Here is a 12742-nt window from a genome sequence, read left to right as displayed (position 1 = left end):
ATTCACTTACAGCCTTTACCTTTGCTGGGTCCACCGATACTCCTTCCTTAGAAATCACATGATCTAGGAAAGCTACCTCCTCCAGCCAAAACTCACACTTTGTGAGTTTGGCATATAATTGATGTTCCCTTAAGGTTGACAATACCGCCCTCGAATGATCCTCATGCTCATCTCGATCCTTCGAATACACCAAAATATCATCGATAAACACTATAACAAACTTAAATAAGTATGGCCTAAAAATTCGGTGCATTAAATCCATAAAAACAGCAGGTGCATTTGTTAACCCAAATGGCATTACAGTGAATTCATAATGACCATAACGAGTCCTAAAAGCACTTTTTGCAATGTCGACTCTACTATCCTCAACTGGTGATACCCTGATCTCAAATCGATCTTCGAAAATATTCCCGCCCCTTTCAACTGGTCGAACAAATCATCAATCCTAGGCAACAGGTACTTGTTCTTGACCGTCACGTTGTTCAACTCTCGGTAATCTATACATAGCCTTAAGCTTCCATCCTTCTTATTTACGAGCAACACCAGTGCACCCTATGGTGATGAACTCGGTCGAATGTATCCTTTCTCCAAGAAGTCGTCTAACTGAGTCTTCAACTCTTTCATCTCAGTCGAGGCCATCCTATATGGATCCTTTGAAATAGGTCCTGTCCCGGGCACTAAGTCTATAGTAAACTCAACATCCCTCACAGGTGGCATCCCTGGAATTTCTTCGGGGAAAACGTCAAGAAATTCATTTACTACTGGAATATTTTTCCCATCATCTCTACCTCCTTCTTCTATCCTTTGGACACTCTACAAATACAATGGATGTCCCTTTGCTACACACTTCTTAAGTTGCAAAGCGGATACGATCTTTAACCCTGATTTCTTCCCTTCCCTTCGATAAGTTACTCTACCCTTGCCCGGGCCACATAACGTGACCTTTTAAGCCTTGCAATCAATTTGGGCCTTATACTTGCCTAACCAGTCCATCCCTAAAATAACATCGAGGTCTTGTAAGTCAAGCTCGATAAAGTCTGATGGAAACTCTACATTTGAAATGACAAGAGGTACACCCTGACGCATCTTAGTGAAACTCACCACTTCCCCTAATGAGATAGCAATATCTAAGGAAACAGACACCGGACTCTCTAACTTGAGTCTATCTACTAAACTTCTAGAAATAAAAGAGTGAGACGCCCCTGAATCAAACAAGACTTTAATAGACATAGAACAAATAAAGAAATTTCCAATTACCACATCAGAAGCAGTTGCAGCCTCACAGATGTTCAACACGAACACACGACCCTTGGGAGCGGCTCCACTATTTTTGGGTGTCGGCTTAGGAATGAATCCACTGGGCTAAGCTGGCTTGGGTTGGTTCTTCTCATCTTTTGGTTTACCCGACTTCTCATCAGAGGCCTTCTTGTAACACTCATACTCACGGTGACCTAGCTTTTGACAGTAGCGGAAAGTCACTAGGTTTCCATCATAATCCCTTCTTGGATGGTTTTTCGCACATCTTTTGCAAAAATAGGTTCTCTTGGGTTTGTCTCCATTCCCTCGGTTCCCATTTCCTCTTTCAAAACTACCCCTGTTGTCCCTTTTCCCATTGAAATTCCCACTCGGGTTCCCTTCAACCTTGGGTTTCTTCTCACTCCCATTGAAAATCCCACTAGGCTTCCTCTTTTCCCCAGAAAAGTTTCCCTCTAGCTCTCTCCCCTTGATCCCATAAAGGTGCACTGCTCTCCCATAAACCTCATCTAAAGTTTCAAAGGTCACTCCTCCTAGTTTTCCTTGAAGGGTCAAAGTCAAATCTTGCTCAAACCTCTATGCCTTAAGTGCTTCAGTTTGTACTACCTCCGGTGCAAATCTCATCAACTCAATAAACTTGCTATAATACTCATTAATCGTCATGTTCCCCATCCTAAGGTTCGTAAACTCCATGCACTTCTGTTTCCTCAAATAGGAAGGGTAAAACTTCTCTCTTAAAGCTTCCTTAAATTCAGCCTACTCAAAATTAGGAATACTCAACAAGTCATTCCTACTTTGACTCCACCACAAATCGGCTTCCTCTCTAAGGTAATAAACAACATTATTGACTTTTAATTCCTTTAGACAATTAATAGCATAAAAAAGTTTATTAAATTCTCTCACCCAATTTTCTAAGCTTGTTGGGTCGACTTTGCCAAGGTAAGTGGGTGGTATGGCCGCAACTACTCTTTTAAAAACTTCCCCAAAAGCATCAAGGTCATTATGGGCTTTTCCCTGGTTTGAGACAATACCAGCTATGTTTTCGGTTATTTTGGTTAGCCTTTTGATGACAGAGCTGACTTTGGAACTACTCCCTTTCTTAATTCGTTGCCTTAGAGACATGAATTTGAATAATGTGGTAATTAGACACATGAATTTACAAACAAATTGTTCATCTATCCAACAAAGACTCAATCAGCAATGTGATAACTTTACTGTTCACAAAATATCTTGAGTACGTACTTAACGTTCATCAAATTAACTAGGAAGTTTAAATTGCCATTTTAGAGGTAACTCTATGTAATCATCTCAAAATAAATCATCACAAGATTTATCATAATTTGCATAAAATTATAACATACAAATCAACAAACACTTCACCATATAAGTCATCACATAAGAGTGCAATTCAACTTCCAATCCATTTCCAATTTTGGAATAAATGTCGAATAATAATTCGTGAACCTTCACTAATATACCGTGGAATATGAAAATTCCCAAAAGACTACCAATCTTAATGCAATTCAAAATTTAATTCGAATCTTTATATTCTAAGACATAGTTTGGTCGTTTGCTTAGTCCATATGCACATAATTCACGTAAAGTTCGAAATCACTTTTTGAATACGTTTCAAATTCTTCAATTTCGAAAATATTATATATAGTTATAAGTAGAATAATTGATTCATAATGTGGATTAATTGGACCATTGAGATCCCAGGTAGGAGAGGTCAGGGTCAACGTTGCCCTGAGCCCAAGTCCTACTTAGCCAGAGCTCACTGCCAATCCAATAATCCCCACGATTAATCTTTCTTCATATTAAAATAGAAGGTAGTTTTTACTTAAATATATACTTAATATATATAATTTCAGAAAAACAAATGCGAAACTCTATCCTATATGCCCTTCTTAGGTCTACCCATCAGTTTTATATACCAATTTTTATCTTTTTAAGACCCGAAAACTGATACCACTTTGTAACACCCCCAAATTACTCTCGAATATTTAACAATAATAATCCAACTTTAGGGAGTAACATGGGAGTATTACCGTCACGCGATTACGTAAGGCTTAACAGAGTTTTGCAGCGGAAAACAGTACTTATCTTTCATTAATAATAATAGTAATAATAATAGTTTGATACACTTTCAAAGTAGCTACACCACTAAAACTATGTTTACTAAATTAAACTAGGTGATCACCGCCCATCATTCCCAATGCAGCATATAGTTCACGTTGTTCGATCGCCATCACCTATCTACTTATAAAAATGATAAGTAGGGCCAAGCCAAAACAAAACAAATACGTATTAGCCAAAATGCTAAGTACATACAAATGCTAGACATGTAAATCGAATTAATTAATTAAACATGCTTTCAAAGAGATTTAACTTTAATAAATCATAATTTATCCAAACCATTCATGAATAGAAATTCATCTATAAAAGCTTGTCAAAAGAACCAATTTCTTAAATAACCAACTTTCCAAAGATAATTCCGGATAGGGTGGATCAATCCATATTTTCATAAATCATTTTCCCACGTAAGTGTGCACACCCCCCAAGCTAGTAACTCCTTTACATAGTGCTATCAAGGGGAAAGACTAGGTCATACAAAGTCCATAGTCTTCAACTTACTCCGCATAGTGGGAGTTAAAAATGCAAGGAGTAAATCCTGTTAAATAAACTTTCCAATATCCCATACTCGGGATAATTTAAACAATAAAACTTCCTTTTTAAAACATGTTGAGTATTAGTAGAAGTTTATAATCAACCATATGGAATATTTAAACATTTGAAATCAAACACTTAAAACATTTTTCATCGAAATATATTTCACAATCATTTAAACATGGTTCGAAATCACTTAGCATGTAAATCACGTTGTATATAAAAGTCACTTTTTAAAAGAATTAGCCATGTGTACGTACCTTGATCCTTGCACACAAGTACGGAACTCCTAATTTCGAACCCGAAATTCCTCCTATAACAAACCAATAGTTCTAATCAAATATTTTTCAACTCATAGACACGAGGACTAAAATACCAACTTCAATAGTTGTACATGAACAATTGATTAATTTAACCCGTTTATAATTTAATAGTTACTTTTATAAATCAATCTTTAATAATCTATCAAGGTAATAATGATAATAATTAATTGTAGTGGTTAGTAGTAGTAGTAGATAATTAGATATCACAAGTAGTAGTAGTAGTAGTAGTAGTAGTAGTAGTAGTAGTAGTAGTAGTAGTAGTAGTAGTAGTAGTAGTAGTAGTAGTGATAGTAGATTACTAGATATCACAAGTAGTAGTAACCAATAGTATTGTAATACTAATAGTTCAAAATCCAAATGAAAGTCTTACTCTTTGTTAATTTATCAAGGAACAAACAAAGGCCAACTTGGTTTCTTGATTGATGTAGGAGTACAGAAGGAATAGAAAGGAGGAAGGAGGAGGTGGTGCGTGCAGCAGCCCGCAAAGCGGGTGGGGGTGGCAGTGCGGCACGACTCGGGTGGAGGAATAGGTGGGGAAATAATTTGGAGTTTCTTTACTTATTTTGGATGAAATTAAGCATAAAACTTCTACTATTTATAAGCAATTTGGATTGGAATTCATTCTTAGTGAATAATTATGATGAGGCCACATATGGTAGGAGGAGGATTGAGGTAATTGTAATGGTGTTTCACCTTATTTTTGACACTTGGAGGAAGGAATGTTGTAAAAGGTGTGTAATAATGGAGGAGGAGCTTCCATGAAGGTGCTATGGTGAATGAAAGAAATGATACTTACGTATCATAAGGAGAAAGATGAGAAGGTAGCATTGAAGAAGGATGCTAGGTTGACATATGCTTTTGTGTAGTACTTTTTTGTAATACTAGTACACTAAAAATATGAATTAGACTTGAGTATATTAAAAATTAATCTGATACTTTGTCGTTTGAATCGGGTACAAGGTATAAGCGGTTGAAAATCTGATTTGGATACGACAAATTTTAACTTGACCCGTATAATTAAAACCTTTATAAAGTATAATTTATAAAATTATCTTCGTAAAAAAAAAAATTGCATAATAATAAAATATTTCGAAAAAATCCATAGTTAATAATAAGTGAGTGGCTTAAAGAACTACGGGGTATTACAACGTAAATCGGATTCAATATGTGCTTACCAAATATACTTTCTTATGTTACTAAAAATCATAGTATGAATTGTTGTGTCGTTTTCAGATTTGTGCGTACTAAGTATAGTTTCCTAAGTTACTAAAAAAAATTCTACTAACATTGTTTGAATATTTTGGGGGTTTTTCCACCATTGTCGACGACCTAACACCATTTTCAACCACTGCTGTTGTCGGCCTTCAAATCTCCTAATTATTTATTAATCAATATGCCCTTGGTTACTTGTGTGCCTTTAACAATTATAGTATTCCAACAAAAAATCCAAATCCATTTGAAATCGATAGGAAGAGAAGACCCATTTCACTACTTCAATTCGATTGAAAATGGGTATATTTTGCGAACATATATACCCGTTTACGACTTGAAGACGATTAATGAAGGAAGAATAAGTCAATTAAACCGCAAAATATTTAACACAATATATTCTGCAAATAATATATACACGTTTACATAATTAACTAGAATATATCCTATTTGAACACCCCCAAATCGAAATTTCATAAACTTAATTAACTCTAAATTTCTCAATATTCTCAAGTAAACAATGATTATTTTGTTTAATTAAATCGAATAATCCTTGCGGTGGATGTAAATTTAAGCTTCTGCAACTGTAATGCAGCAACTTTAAGGTTTTTTGTTCATCTTCCATCGGGACTCCATCGCCGTCCATTTCGGCCTTTCCCTTCTACCCTGTTCATCGAGTGTTGCATAATTTTATTGTGTCAAAATTTGAATGAAATATCAAAACAAGTGGATTTAAGGCCCCTTTAAAAGAACAAATGAAATTATGCCATGTCTTAATGTATGTGGGAGCCACATACATTCAATGTATGTGTAGCTTTTTCCCATTTTACACCCAAAGCAACAAAATAAATTGGGTTACACAGATCATTTAAAAAAAAGGTTAAATGGGTCATTTCATGTTGACCCAAAAATTAAGCAAATCAAGTCGGGTCATACTTTTCAACCCGAAAAACTAAATGGATCAGGTTAGGGTTGGGGTTTGCTAACCCAAAACCAAAATGACCCGAACACGAAAATGACTTGACTTGATCTGTTTGTCAGCCCTAATTGGAACCATGGAGTATAATATGTGGTATCCAGGGCAATGTAGGTTTTGTTGCGAAGTGGTGGTGATGGTGGAAGTAAGGTGGTTAAATTTATAGATGGTGAACTTTAGAGATTCAATTTAGGAGATGGAGAAAGAGTAGAAGATTGAGGGAACAAGCTAACTTGATGACTTTACCATAGTCAAGTAAAACAAAGAGAAACGAAATTTAATAATAATTTCATCATTATTGTCTTGTTTAAGAAACTTTACAAGGTTCTTTCTTATTTTTTTATTTATACTGATTGAATAAAAATTGGTTATGAAAGAAAAAGGTCCAAGGTAAAGGGTTAATAATGAGAATTAACCAAAAAAAAAAAAAAAAAAAAAAAAAAAAAAAAAAAAAAAAAGAGGAAGGAAGCACTAAAGCCATGTTCTTTTCATCATATACTAATAATATTCAATAAAGTATTTTGTTAGCTAAGACAAGTAAACATCAATTCTATTTAGTAAAAATAAAGTTTTAAACTTTTAATTTGTATAAACTTGGTAGATTTAATGAACAAATGCAATAGAAAATAAGTAAAAATTAACCTTTTAATTAGTATAAACTATTCATTATTAATTCTCATCACCTTATTCCAACAATTTTCTAATAATTTAAGTTTAGTAAAAAATAATTCAATTCGACGAAAGTAAGTGCAGTTCAGTATAAATAAGTTTGAATCCTGAAAAAAAATTTCAAGGGACTTAATAGAAAATTAGTAATATGGATCTAGCTAACGAACAACCGGAGACATCTAATAACCATTTTAAAATTTCCTTAAGATGGTACTCCCTCCTTCCTCAAAACTTCGACCCTTTTGGCCTAATTTTATTCCCAAAATTGTAATACCTGAATATTTTATGATTTTATATATTATATTTTATAAAAAAAATAGTTTATATTAAATAACTTTCCTAATCTCACTTTTTTTATATAGAGTTCGAAAAGTTTTAAACTCAATTTAATATCAAGTAGGACTCTTGTTGCTTTGAGACTATAATAATAATAATAATAATAATAATAATAATAATAATAATAATAATAATAATAATAATAATAATAATAATAATAATAATAAAAGAGACGTCCTTTACCTTTGGTTGTGCGTGAAACGCACCAAACCAACATTAGATATGATAAAGATATGATGATGGTGATGATGATTTACATCATTACATGGCGAGATCAATAAAAAAGCTGCGCAATTTTTGCTTTGAATATTGTTATTCCAATGTACTTTGTTGAAGGTAATCACACTATCAACCATTAAATCGTTTGTTTATAATTTGATTGTATTATTTATTTTATGTAATCACACGATCTTAATTAATTTTTGAATTTGTTTGATTATATATCGTTAGTATATATTAATTGTACTCCGTATTGTTATGTGTAAATTTTATAATTTGTGAATTATATATGATCATGATTTTTATATATACATGATTAGTGTGTGGTATAATATGATTCCAATTGCTGTGATATTTTTGTGGTATTATTGATTGTGTTATCTTTCTAGGGTTTTTAATGTTGTTTCTATAGGGAGTATTGTTTTATTGAGGTTTTAGGGTTATTAGTGCAGAGTATTATTTTTGGGTTGAGATTTGATTATATTTGGGTTATTAGTATTATTTCTCTAAGAGTTTAGATATTTATGAATCAAATTATTATGTTATTTAATTTGGGAACATGTGCCATTATGGAGATATAATCTATTAGCTTGTTAATGATTATTTGATCAATGTATGAGATCAAAAGGTTGAGAATTATATTTTTTTCTTGGTTTGAGGCTCGGGTTATATACCTTAGTCCTTGGCATGTTGGTAATGAGATAATGATCATGAGTTAAGAATGAGGTACAATCTTTATTATTTATTTTTTTATAGTCCCCTACAATGGGAATTGGTCCGTATGTGGTCTGGTTCATGGTGTATTCTGGTTATTGAGAGTATTCAAGTTTTTATACTTGTTGGTTTGCTATTCGAATTACTCATGTCCAAGGCTAGGTATAAAACAAAGAGTGTGGCACACTTATGGGATAAATGAGCTAAAAATTGAGTAAAAGTTCGTATTATTATTCAAGGTTGAGTCGGACAAAGGTTATTTTTAGAGTACAATGTGTTATGTAGCTTTGAACTACATTATTTAATTGAGCTAGTAATGTTGATTATCATATTATACTCTGTATTCTGATATGTGGTGATTACTCAGCTTTTTGTCGACGTGTGTGTGTTGTTTTATTGTGCTATTTGTGTTTGCGGCCATGTGCTTTTCCTATGGTGGCCCTGCGACGATCTATTTTGGAATTTGTCCTTAATGGTGAGCAGTCAAGATTATACAGGTTGATCCAGTGATGATCGTATCTAAAGGAGCTCATGTGTTTCGATTAGTTTGTTATAACAAGTTTAATTTATAAAGTTGTACAAATAGCTCACTTAGATTTATTGGGTTGTAATTATTGGGATTTTTGTAAGCCTTAACACTTGACAGGTTGTTGAGTGTGGCAGTGATACCTCCGATGTAGGTGTATTCTTCCGCAATTTTATTTAAAATTCATTTATTTTCCTTTAATTCTTGTTTATTATTAATTAGTAAATCGGGGGTGTTACAAAAATGATCGACCCATTTGTTTTTCCCAACAAATATTAATATCATAAAATCACCAATATATCCTCAAATATTTTTTCTTGTAGCTCATTTTCCCTATTTTACCCTCATTATTTTTTTCAGATGTTTGTGCCAAGTACTCCCTAAATTTCGACACTTACTAGTTTTGGACTCCCGCGCTCCAATTGGCAAAACGTGATGGAAGTCATGCATGTTCACAATAATTTTGGAGTTTCGATTTTTTTTTGTTGGACATATAAAAATTGTGAGTGTATATATTTGATTTGTTCATCAACAATTTGAACGAATGTTTAAAATAATATTAGGCATGAAATCTATTATATTTGGACATAGTAAGTGGACTTTATTCAAAACTCCTAAAAAATCATATACAATTATCTCTAAAAATTTACTAACCTCTAAATAATTTACTAATCTCTAAAAATCATAATTATTACCTCACCCCTAAATCAATTGTTCACCCCTAAATAGTTTGATTACCCTTAAAGAATTTGCTCATCCCTAAATAAATTGTTCACCCCTGCAAAATTGGCTCACCTCTTATAAACATATACAATTATCTTACTCCTAAATAATTTGTTTACCCTTAAAACCATATGCAAATTAACTCACCCCTAATAAATTTTTCACCCCTTATTAGTTTGCTCATTACTAAATAATTTGCCCAATCCTAAAATCCATATAGTAATAACCCCACCTTTAAATAAATTGCTCACCCCACCCCTACAAAATTGGCCCACCTCGAAAAATAATAATCAAATTACCTCATCAAACAATAATTTGCTCACCCTTACTTTTAGGGGTGAGCAAATTCTCTAGATGTGGATAAACTAAAATAATTTTGCTTTCCCCTAAAGAATTTGCTTACAAATAATTAAATTGCTCACTCCTAAAAATAGATAAAGTATACAATCTACACGTGACCTATGTGAGTGAATTCCTAAATAGTTTGTTCTCCCATAAATAATTTGATCACCCCTAATAATTAGTTAATTACATACAATTATGTACCTCACCCTTTAATAAATTGATCACCCTTAAATAATTAAATTTGCTCGCCCATAAAAAACACATACAATTACCTCACTACTGAAAATTAAGTCGTCAATAAATTGTTAAACCCCTCAATAGTCTGCTCACCCCTAAATAATTTGTTCACACTTAAAAATAATATATAATTACTTTAATCCCGAATAAATTTGTCACCCTTATATAAATTTCTCACCTTTAAATAATTTGTGTACCATTAAAAATTGTATACAATTATCTCGCCCTTAAATAAATGCTCACCCCTAAATAGTGCGCTTTCGAGGTAGTGCACTTAATAGTCTACTCATTACTTGACTCTTAATTCCCTCTATGTTCTCTTATATTTGAAATATCATAATTCAAGCTCAATTAGTTGAGTAGTGCACTTAAATATACATAGATAGTTAATGTAATCAAACATTACATCACTAGCATAACAGATTCACTTGCATAACTATCCCCAAATACAACCAAATGCTCAAAATTACAACACAATTAGAAACAAAACTCATTGTGTCAACATCAATAGCAGCATTCTGTATTTAAAATTTTAGGATCTTCTGTTTTCTTTAGCTTTTGCATTTCTGTTTACCCTACTCTTTCAAGAAAGTTTGATATTAACAACATTTCCAACCTACAACATTCGATCAGCTACACCACGAAAAAACAAAAGGAAATGTAAGAAAACCAACAATCGAAGATACAAATCGGCTAAAAACTCCGTATGATGGGAAGTAAAGCTAGCTATGGTTAAAGGCTTAAAGTAAAGTAAGTGAAAAGCCTTAAAAGTAACAAAGAGAACTCCCTATTAACGGGTGAACCAGATGGTCGCGACAATAAAATCTGGGAATATCCTATTCATTCCAGCCTAACCTTACCCTCAAAGCAAAATAGCAACAACAAAATGTAAGTGTAAAGAGGGTGTTCCCATCTTAGGGGATCCTTCTCCTAAGATGCCCATGGTCCTTTAAAATCCTAGGACATGACACTTTTTAGGGTGTATAAGGATTTGAATTCCTAACTATTTGGGGGACCTTGAATTAGAAAAGATCCTATCATCACGCTTTTTTGTAAGAAACAAGTAGGAGTCGCCAATGAGTTTTAGGAAAACTCATAAACCTCGTTCATGCCTTTCTCCCAAGTAGAGTTCAAGGGATAATTAGCACGAATCGTAAGTTTACCCATGCCCAGATTGGTCTACGTGTACCATAAATGAGTTCAGGAGCGAGGGTACTAAAATAACGTTCCTTTTAGGGAGGAATCGCTATTCTAGCCCTAGTTACGGCGTCTACTAGCTCTTCCTTTTTCACAATTTCATCACCAAAAAATATACGCAACGTGGTACCTAAAACTAAGTTAGTTGATTTTATTTAAACGCATTAATCACGTAGGAATTACATTGTAAAAGTCGTTATTCTTATTTAATCAATATTCGTGAAAAGAACAAGAAATAAACAATTTTCGCATTGACTTAGGTGATAAAACAATCAATTAATTATTCAAATTCTAGTCTTGATTAACACAAGAATACTATGTGAATTAAATTAATTAAAATTTGTTTAAAGTGATCAAACAACACTATTTATTCAATTTAGAGATATTTAAACAATAAAAGAAAAGTGATTTTATCTAAGTGCTCTGGAAACTAACCGTTCTTATTTAATTTTATGCTAAATCTTCATTTAATGCATTCATGGACTTTCTTTATTCTTTGTACCTCCAAGGACTTCTATGGATTCAATTAGGGTTGAAAATTATTTGGGAAGAGAGAAGAAAAGTAGTATGGTAGTAAGAGAACTTGAGAGATTAGGGTTTTGAGAATGCTAGGGTTTGAATTCTGATTTTTCAGTCCTCTTTTGGGTTGAACGAAGACCCCTATTTATAGGCGTAGGGATCTAGGTTTAGGGTTTTAGAGCCGTGCTATCAGGTGGCGCGCACAACTCTCTGAGTCGCGCTGGGTGCCGCGGGCAACTCACTGATGCGCTGGGTGCGGTTCGCCTTATACAAAAACGGTTTTAAAACTTCCTTAACTTTTGATTGCGAAGTAAAATTTAGGCGTGTCAGATATCATTGGAAAGATCTGAATGTCTACTTTCCAATGTCATTAGAGTTAGGTTAAAATCTGTTATGGATCAAAAGATATGGCCGTTGGAGTGCAAGGGTGTCGGTTTTAGGGCCCGGCATAGTGTTTTGATCATAACTTCTTTGTTTTAGCTCAGAATTAGGCTTATAATATACCGTTGGAAATCTCTTTGAAAGAGATATCCATCCGTATAGGCCATTCATGGAAATATGTGATTTATCTGTTTGTCTCGGTTTTCAACAATGTAAGATCCATTGGATCGAATCATTGCATTTGCCGCATTTGGGTTCGTTATTAATCAAGTTTAAACATGTATGAGCACGTTTTAGGCCTAATAAGTAATCGGACAAGGCTCTAAGATAACTTGGTCTCAAATATGAGTTTTTAACTTACTTCATAATGCATTTCGTAGTCCATAAACACTTCAACTTTGATCTAGCATGAAGAACGGGTTTTTGTAACATCATCGCGCTTCCTTT

This window comes from Chenopodium quinoa, unplaced genomic scaffold, assembly GCF_001683475.1.
Source record: "Chenopodium quinoa cultivar QQ74 unplaced genomic scaffold, ASM168347v1, whole genome shotgun sequence".
NCBI classification, from domain to species: Eukaryota; Viridiplantae; Streptophyta; class Magnoliopsida; order Caryophyllales; family Amaranthaceae; genus Chenopodium; species Chenopodium quinoa.
This window is presented reverse-complemented; position numbering follows the sequence as displayed.